Genomic DNA, 8,773 nt, shown 5'->3' on the forward strand with positions numbered 1-8,773 from the left:
TATAGATATGTAAGTAGCTAGCCATAGTATTTATAATACAGCAGTAGCCCTGACATTGCTAGCTAGTTGTTAGCATGCTAGTTAGCTTTATAATAGTTTTTTTTATTATACAAAGTTATTAGCATTATGTCATCTAGCTAGTTATTGGTACACACTCTTTTCACGCCACTTCGATACAACTACAACCGGAAGTGATTTTTGTAGCAGGTTACACGAGCATTTTGCAATCCGGGACCTTTGAGACGTCCCTACCTCATTGAAGTTAACACTTAAAATGGGTTGGTGAAGGTTATGGTAGGGGTTACCCACTGACCTTTCGCTAATGTAATAAATACCATTTAAAATAACACAAGCATATTGCTATTACGTTGTTATAACTAACTTCTTTCAAAACAGGGTTTCTCACAAACTCATAAGCAGATACTGAGACCCACACACACCCAAGGACAGAGGGCTGGCACAGACCTTTCATAAACACTGATAAGGCAGGAAAGGCCTTGATCAAAAGGGTGCTTGGGTCTGCATTTCACGAGATACTGAGACACACACACACCCAAGGACAGAGGGCTGAGGCAAACCTTTCATAAAAACTGATAAAACAGGAACGTCTACGCACACACAAAATCTCCTGTTTTAGCTGAACATTTCACAGAGACACACAGATATGTCAAAATAGGAACATCTACGCACACACCTAAACTCCTGTTTTAGCTGAACATTTCTGAAGACAAAGAACTCTACTCAGAGCCAATGGGACAGTGATACTAGCCTGAAGGGGACCTCGCCCAACTCATCAGGACCAACCAGAAGACCAGACCAGCCAGACTCAACCTACTTTATTACCTGTATAAAATACATTTGCACTATGTTTTCGGGGCTCTGTTCCGACGGTTCCCTATGAGCCAGACAGAACGAGTCCGTGCACGCTTGTACCAGATATCTTTACTCTGAATAAACTGCCGCTTGTCATACAATTTACCACCTAGTCTGAATCGATCCTTGACCGGCTCACCCTTCTCCATATCCCAATATCAACACTAACTCTTTTCCTAACCTTAACCTGAAATTCTCCTAACCTGCTATGAAAAAGTAACTTCCGGTCATAGCTGGATCGAAGCGGCGTGAAAAGTGTTTCTCAAATTGTTTTCCTGCCTTGGTTTTGACAATAAGTCTGAAGTTGTTGTAAATTAAACTAGTTTTTTTCTGATTCTCATTCATAAGAGAAAGACTAACATAACGGGCTAAAGCCACAAATGATCAATCAAATGTTACAGCACACACACATAGCTAGTATCTAGCAAGTTGATGTTGTCACACTACAGAAAAAGGCTTTTGAATAAGAGGATTACTGGCTAATTCTTCTGTATGTGTCCCAGGTTGTCAGGTATTGTTGAGGAGAGGAGCTCAGTGATGATGGAGACCGCAGCCCTGGTAGCGCCTGTCACTGCTCTGGAGTTCCTAAGGGAGGAGAACCTGCTGACATGTACGGGATCCCTGGCTAGAGAATACAAGACCGTCCGTACCATAGAGATCCTATTAAATTACTAATATTCAAATTCGTAATTCTTTGGTCATTACTGCCTAATCAAAACCCTAGGATTATCAATCTGATCTGGGCCATGTTCCAAGAAATGTATAAACTGCATCCTTTCTCTCTTCCTTTGTCCTTGTTCTGTCATGAAGATTTTATTTTAAATAATGACATTTGCATATGGCCATACAGGTGAGGGTCCGATCCTGACAGTTTACTGCCTCCAACCACAGCCCAAAGCCTGCACCTGAGCTTGCTCCACAACTACCGCATCCATGGGATCCGTCCCAAACCACAGCCAAGAGACGGACGGACCTGTGACCCAGAGGATGATGTGGTAGTGTTTGGAGGGAAGGTTGTGCGCCTGCTGAGTGCTAGAAGGTAGAGGCTGGAGCCACTGGGCCCCCTCATGGAGCTGCAGGACTGGGCCCTGGATGTCCACTTGGTCTCTGGAGAGGAAGAGCCCCTCAGTGTGGCTCTGGCCCACAATGCTACTCTGTTGCTGGACCCTGTGGAGGGCCGCATCCTGGTCCTCTGCTCTTGCCAGGAGGGGTGTTTGCTGTACTCCACCCTGCTCCTTGGTGGGACCTGGGAGGACTCTGTCCTGGTGGGGGAGACAGTGTTCAACCAGCTGGTGCTCTGGAGGCCAGGAGGGGCACAGCCAGACAGGAAGGCCCCAGTGGAAAGGTGTCTGCCAGGTCATAGTAGTGTCTTCTTCAGCCTCTGTTACCGCCGGGAGACTGGCTGGCCTCCGCCTCTAATGACCTCAGTGTGAGGTTCAGGGGGCTGGGGGACCTGGGGGGTGCTGGAGGGGATATGACCCCAGCCCGACGTGTGTGGCGGTGCTGTACGGACACCAGTCTTCTCCGTAAAGCTGTCCCCTGGACGGGTGTACAGCACTGGGGAGGATGGGGTCTCTGTTGTGGGACTGGGGAGGTGGGGGAGGATGGGCCGGACACTGAATGGACACCGGGCTGGGGGAGTGAGGGTGGTCAGTGAGGGAGGGGAGGGCCAGGGCATGTGGGTGGCCACCGGGGGGCGGCAGATCGAGGAGTCCAGCTATGGCAGGTGGGGGGTGAGAAGAAGGAGGGGAATGCTGAGCGAGGAGAGGGCGAGAGCCTGGTGGACCTGGGCTTCCCCTCCTGTGACAGCAGGGTCCTGAGTTCAGGTCCTGTGTGTTAGAGGTGTTGAGAGTTATGGGTTGGGGGTCTGCTGCATCCAGGGAGGGGCTGTGTGCTATAGGCAGCCTCCGTGAAGGGGTGCATGTCTTCCCCATGTCCCAGCCTGGTGCAGGGGTGTTGTTGAGGGCAGGGCCAGGAAAGGTCCACAGTGTGCTGTGGGTGGGGCAGGCAGAGGGACAGGGGATACCTGCAGGTGTCTGGGGCTGGTCTGTCGTTGGCAGGTGGAGGTAGAGATGAGAGACACAGGACTGGATCTAAGGGTAGAACCACTGTGCTCTCCCCCTGCCTTCCTGTGCAAAATGCTGGCTCACTGCTGTAGTTTACCTCAACCATCCACAGGGGGCACTGTGGCTATGTGGAGACAGGAGAGGATCACTGCTTCATTTTGAAGGGAGAGAACACCAGCAAGAGAAGGGGTGGGGGTGATGGAGCAGAGCATAGGTATGAAGAGATTGGAAGAGAGGCACATAATGGGACAGTTGAAAGCAATGATGGAAAGGGGGATGTGACAGTCAGAGAGGGGGATAAGGATAAGAGAGGCTGGTCCTCCAGCCTGTGGGCTCTCTGTTTGGGGTGCACGGGAAGCAGGGGGTGATGTGGGTGTGTGAGCATCGCGGGCAGCTGTACAGCGCAGGTAGAGATAGCTGTGTGAGTCCTCTGGGTCGGACCAGAGAGCCTTGAGGTTCTGAGGGTCCATCGGGCATGCAGGGGGATGGAGTGGCTGGAGAGAGTTCTGCTTCTGGAACCCCAGGACTCTAAAGAGGACCTGAGGGTCCAGGAACTAGAAGGGACTGGGTCTGGTAAAGAGGCCCACTTTGTGATCATGGTCTTCTACTCGGTCCACCTTGTGGTGTGGGACCCTGTGAGGCAGGAAAGGCTGCTTTCAGTGCCCTGTGGAGGAGGCCATCGGTCCTGGAGCGACTGCCCCCACCAGGATGGCCTCTCAGTGGGCCAGGGGATCCTGGTGTTCATCAAGCAGGGGGTGGTCCTGGCCTCTCAACCCTCTGGGGAGGTATTCAGCTTGAGAGATGGGCTGCATGGCAGGTGAGTGGGCTGTGTGTGTCGCTTGGGGGTGGTGGAGGCTGGAGAGGGCTGCTGGGAGGTGCTGGTGACCGGAGGAGAGGGGCACCAGCTTGACCGTCCTGGCGGTCCGACTGCAGACCGGTACTGCCAGAGTGCTGTCGTTCCTCACCGACCACATCTCTAATGTTCGGACACTGACAGCAGTCAAACGATTGGATGGAAGGACTGACCGATGAACAGACAGCAACACAGTGCCTCTCTGCACTGTTTGTATATGCGGGCTCAGATGCAGTGCTTCCGGCTGCTGATTGTAGGCAATGGAGAGTCGTGTCAGGTGATACAGGTGGCCAGCCACCGATTGGACGATCAGTGGGAGAGAAAGCAGAACTGACACAAGACTGAAAATGGACCCAGAAATGAGGTGTTTGAACTTGTGGTTCATTTTTTTGCATTCAAAGATATCCCCTGACTTTCTACCAGAACACACAACACACAGATACTGTCATGCAGCTGCCCTTTCTCTCACAGGACCACAAGCACACTCTGTTGCTTAAAATCCGATTCATGCTCAATCTAAAAACGAGGTCAGGGGCCATATGGAGGGTGTGATGCATGCAGAAGCTAAATTGAGCTCCGTACCGCATCGCGTGCGCCTCCAAAATGTTGTAACAATGCAGAGGGCTCGGTATAGCTCTGCATTGACTTGATTGGTTGACAGTAGGTGGGGGCGGGAGGTCCAGTATAAACACAAACTCACTTCCTTAACAACTTCCTTCACAACAGCTCTGCTCTGCAAAGTGCAATAAGTATACATGCCCTGACTTCTGCGGAGGCCATATCGTAGTAAATGCTGTACGGCCACTGCAGACGTCGGATTTACCTAACATTATTTTACTAGTCAAATGCTTGAGGTAGAGGTCTGCACGGATTCACCTGTAACCTAGACCTGATCCGGGACCCGAGCAGAATGTCACATGTCTGGGTCGGATCTGATATGATTGTCAGGGGTCACAGGTATTTGTAATTTTAACTGACTTGTCCGGAAGGGCCCGTACAGATCCGAACACAATTGCTGCAGTAAGAGAGAGAGAGAAATTATATAATTTATGCGGCTGCTCTTGCTTTTCACGAGAGTGGAGCGTGGCTTGTGTAGCTTGTTGTTGGCCAATCATAATAATAACATCTGCCTAACGTTCTCTCACCTCTGTCTCCATCAGGTGTGTTCCTCTTCAGTGCAGCCACAGATGGAAGGATAGCAGTATGGGATATGATCACCGTGGCCAACTTGGAGGACAAGCCCCCTACTGCGGCCCTAGCCCCACCCAGCCCCTGTCTAACAGTCCCCGCTCACTAGAGCGTAGTCAACACCCTTGCCGTATGGGAGGAAGGCCTGGGGGGGACATACAGACAACCCGGATAACATTAGCCAGTCGAGATGACGGACAGCTGTCATTGGCACTCATCAGGGTGCAGTACCAGGGGGAGGAGGTAGAGGGCAGCAGAGTGTCTACAGCTCCAGTCTCAGTGGTCAGTGGCTTTAGCTCACACTGCCCCTCTGACCGCCCTAAGGATGCTGAGCCCAGACCTGCTGATGTCCACCTCCCCTGACCAGAGGGTGTTTTGTTGTGGCTGGCCAGTACCGGACTCAGCCAGCAGGGAGCGCTCTTCTCCCATGTCATAGATGCAGTAGGGCTGGAGGTATGGATGGGGGCTGGGCCTGAAGTTGGGGCTAGGGACAGGGGCTGGGTGGTTGTCTGTGGACAGGGGTTACAGCTGCTGAAGGTAACAGACATGGAGGATGGAGGGAACGGGTAGCATAGAACTGGAAGAAAGATGTGTGGGACGTGTGAAAGAGGGACGTGTGAAAGAGTCTTTTCACCAGCGTTGTCCGGAAGACAAGACAACATGACCTGTTGTGTACAGGACCCAATGCTTTCAGACCCATGGACTGGTACTTTACAAAATTAATTGTCAAAGCATCTGACATTTTCCTCGGTGGGGGGGGTGTATTGCAAGTGCTGTTATGTGAAATGGAAGTCTCGATGGGGGTCAGTGCACAAGTTTACAGGGGGGCAAGACTGCAGCAGGTGAACATTAATATTTTAGTCACATCTGAGTGCCATCTTCACTGAGGAGGTAAAGGGACTGAATCAGAAAAAGAAGGCAACGAGAGAGAGAGAGAGAAGGGTTTGAGTATGGAAATGGACAGCAGAGGTGAATAAATAAGTCAACTATTGAGAGAGAGAGAGTGGTAGTTGAAGAGCCAGAGGATGGAAGGAGGTGATGCCATCTGACCAATGACGTATAAAAACAACTGTATATGTGAATACATACACATTGCTTCTGACAGGCTCAATGGGAAATCTCTGGATTTGTTTTGTTTCAATAGAAAGACCTGTAATTCAACTGTAGTCTGTGCAGTGAGAGAAGACTCATGGAAGGAATCTATTGATGCCTGAAGGGAGTCGGGGCTGATTGGTGATGTCATTTACTGTAAGCACAGTTGGACAGAAGGCATTGTCTGCTGAAAGGTTAAAGTGAGAAAGGAGGAGTGTGTGTAGTGGTGCGTGAGGGATGCCTCGCCGGAGCCAGGAGAACGAGGCTGAGGTGTGCCAGTGGACCCCCGAGGGAGGAGGAAAGACCCCCAAGTTGAGGAGGAGCCCTCCACACCCACCAGAGAGGTACTTTAGTAAAGATAGGTAACATTGTTGTCATGGGTTATTATGGACTAAAGTAATGAACTGTGATCTCTCTGCTCTGTCATCACAGGTTATAGGATCTATGGTGTTACGGGATCGGTTGCCTATGATTGGCTCCTCTGGAAGGAAACCAGCAGGTACTGTGAACCAACTAAGGTTTCCCACCACTTCATTTAATAGCGCTACTATTCGAACCTGCTTCACTGTCTGTGTGTTGACTTCTGGTGCATTACTGTTTAAAAGGCTCCTTCTCCTCTTGCATCCTCTCCCACTCCTCCTCCTGTTTCATCCCCTCTCATCTCTGTTGGCTCTCAAGTGTTTGTTTTCCTCTGGCTTTGTTCTTTGTCAACAGACACTCAATCCTGTCAACAGAGACACACAGGGCATGAAATAATTAACAATGCACTGTAAAGCACACAACAACAGTTCTTGCTGTGAGATGTTACCCCACTCTTCCACCAAGGCACCTGCAAGTTCCCGGACATTTCTGGGGGGAATGGCCCTAGCCCTCACCCTCTGATCCAACAGGTCCCAGACGTGCTCAATGGGATTGAGAAAAAGGGCTCTTCGCTGGCCATGGCAGAACACTGACATTCCTGTCTTGCAGGAAATCATGCACAGAACGAGTAGTATGGCTGGTGGCATTGTCATGCTGGAGGGTCATGTCAGGATGAGCCTGCAGGAAGGGTACCACATGAGGGAGGAGGATGTCTTCCCTGTAACACACAGCATTGAGATTGCCTGCAATGACAACAAGCTCAGTCCGATGATGCTGTGACACACCACCCCAGACCATGACAGACCCTCCACCTCCAAATCGATCCTGCTCCAGAGCACAGGCCTCGGTGTAACGCTCATTCCTTTGACGATAAACCCGAATCCAACCATCACCCCTGGTGAGACAAAACCGCAACTCGTCAGTGAAGAGCACTTTTTGCCAGTCCTGTCTGGTCCAGCGACGGTGGGTTTGTGCCGCTGTTGCCGGTGATGTCTGGTGAGGACCTGCCTTACAACAGGCATACAAGCCCTCAGTCCAGCCTCTCTCAGCCTATTGCGGACAGTCTGAGCACTGATGGAGGGATTGTGCGTTCCTGGTGTAACTCGGGCATTTGTTGTTGCCATCCTGTACCTGTCCCGCAGGTGTGATGTTCGGATGTCCCGATCCTGTCCAGGTGTTACACGTGGTCTGCCATTGCGAGGACGATCAGCTGTCCGTCCTGTCTCACTGTAGCGCTGTCTTAGCCATCTCACAGTACGGACATTGCAATGTATTTCCCTGGACACATCTGCAGTCCTCATGCCTCCTTGCAGCATGCCTAAGGGACGTTCACGCTTTTTTTGTGTGTTTTTCAGAGTCAGTAGAAAGGCCTTTTTAGTGTCCTAAGTTTTCATAACTGTAACCTTAATTGCCTACTGTCTGTAAACAAATTATTTTTGAAAGACAGGGTCCTGAAAAAGGGACGTTTCTTTTTTTTTGAGTTTATGAGCAGAATTACTGTCTTACCCAGTGGCATGTCCAGGGGGTGGCACCCCCTGAAATCTGATTGCCCCCCCCCCCCCCATAAATTCTTAGATCTGATATGTCGTCTCTGAATATATTGATAATTTTGACCAAGGCGCGCACCAACAGAAATACTCATCTATCTCACTGGAGAAAGCATCTGAGCGAGTGAAACAGTGCCCCTCTGTCTTAGTATTTGTAACCCATGTACAATATCTGATGCTATCTGGCCAAAAAGAGTAGAGAGTAGATACATAGGCTACAGATACTAAACCAGAGGGGCGCTGCGTATTGCAGGAAAATTATGAAACATGGATGAGAAATGTGTTTATTTTATTGTAATTTTGGGGGGAAACATGGCTTCCCTTGGCAACTATGAATAAACACTACTTTTTAGGCTGAATGTCAATAACTTAGTGTTTGTAATAGATGTCCTTTTCAAATGGCGGGTGCACAGTGCACTGTTCGGATGCTGGACTTATTTTGGAGTAGACGAAGATGCGCAGGTAACCTACTTAAGTGATTAGTTTGACAATTAGATGATAACATGAATGGTTGTGTTCACATTAAAAGTTTTTTTTTTTACTAAACGTAATACATGTCTTTACTATAAAGCTCATAAGAAATTTGTCACAGAAGGATGGCACTTTCAAGTGATCTTACTGCTGTATGCTAATACATTATATTAAATCCTGACCAAACACTAACAATCATTTGATTTATTTGAACAGTGAAATTTACTAAACCTAAACTGAAGCATTTAATGCAATGAACCTTCATAATTATATAGAAAATCCACCTTGCATCGATTAAGGTTAAAAATGTAATGGCCCCCCCT

The 8,773-nt window shown here is 49.5% G+C and overlaps 1 pseudogene; it reads left to right on the top strand.

The window, feature by feature from the left end:
* Nucleotides 1-1,382: 1,382 nt before the first annotated feature.
* LOC139541859 (tRNA (34-2'-O)-methyltransferase regulator WDR6-like) lies at nt 1,383-8,546 on the top strand (annotated as a pseudogene).
* The last annotated feature ends 227 nt before the right edge of the window (nt 8,547-8,773 follow it).

Source organism: Salvelinus alpinus, chromosome 17 (genome assembly GCF_045679555.1).
Source record: "Salvelinus alpinus chromosome 17, SLU_Salpinus.1, whole genome shotgun sequence".
Classification (NCBI taxonomy): domain Eukaryota; kingdom Metazoa; phylum Chordata; class Actinopteri; order Salmoniformes; family Salmonidae; genus Salvelinus; species Salvelinus alpinus.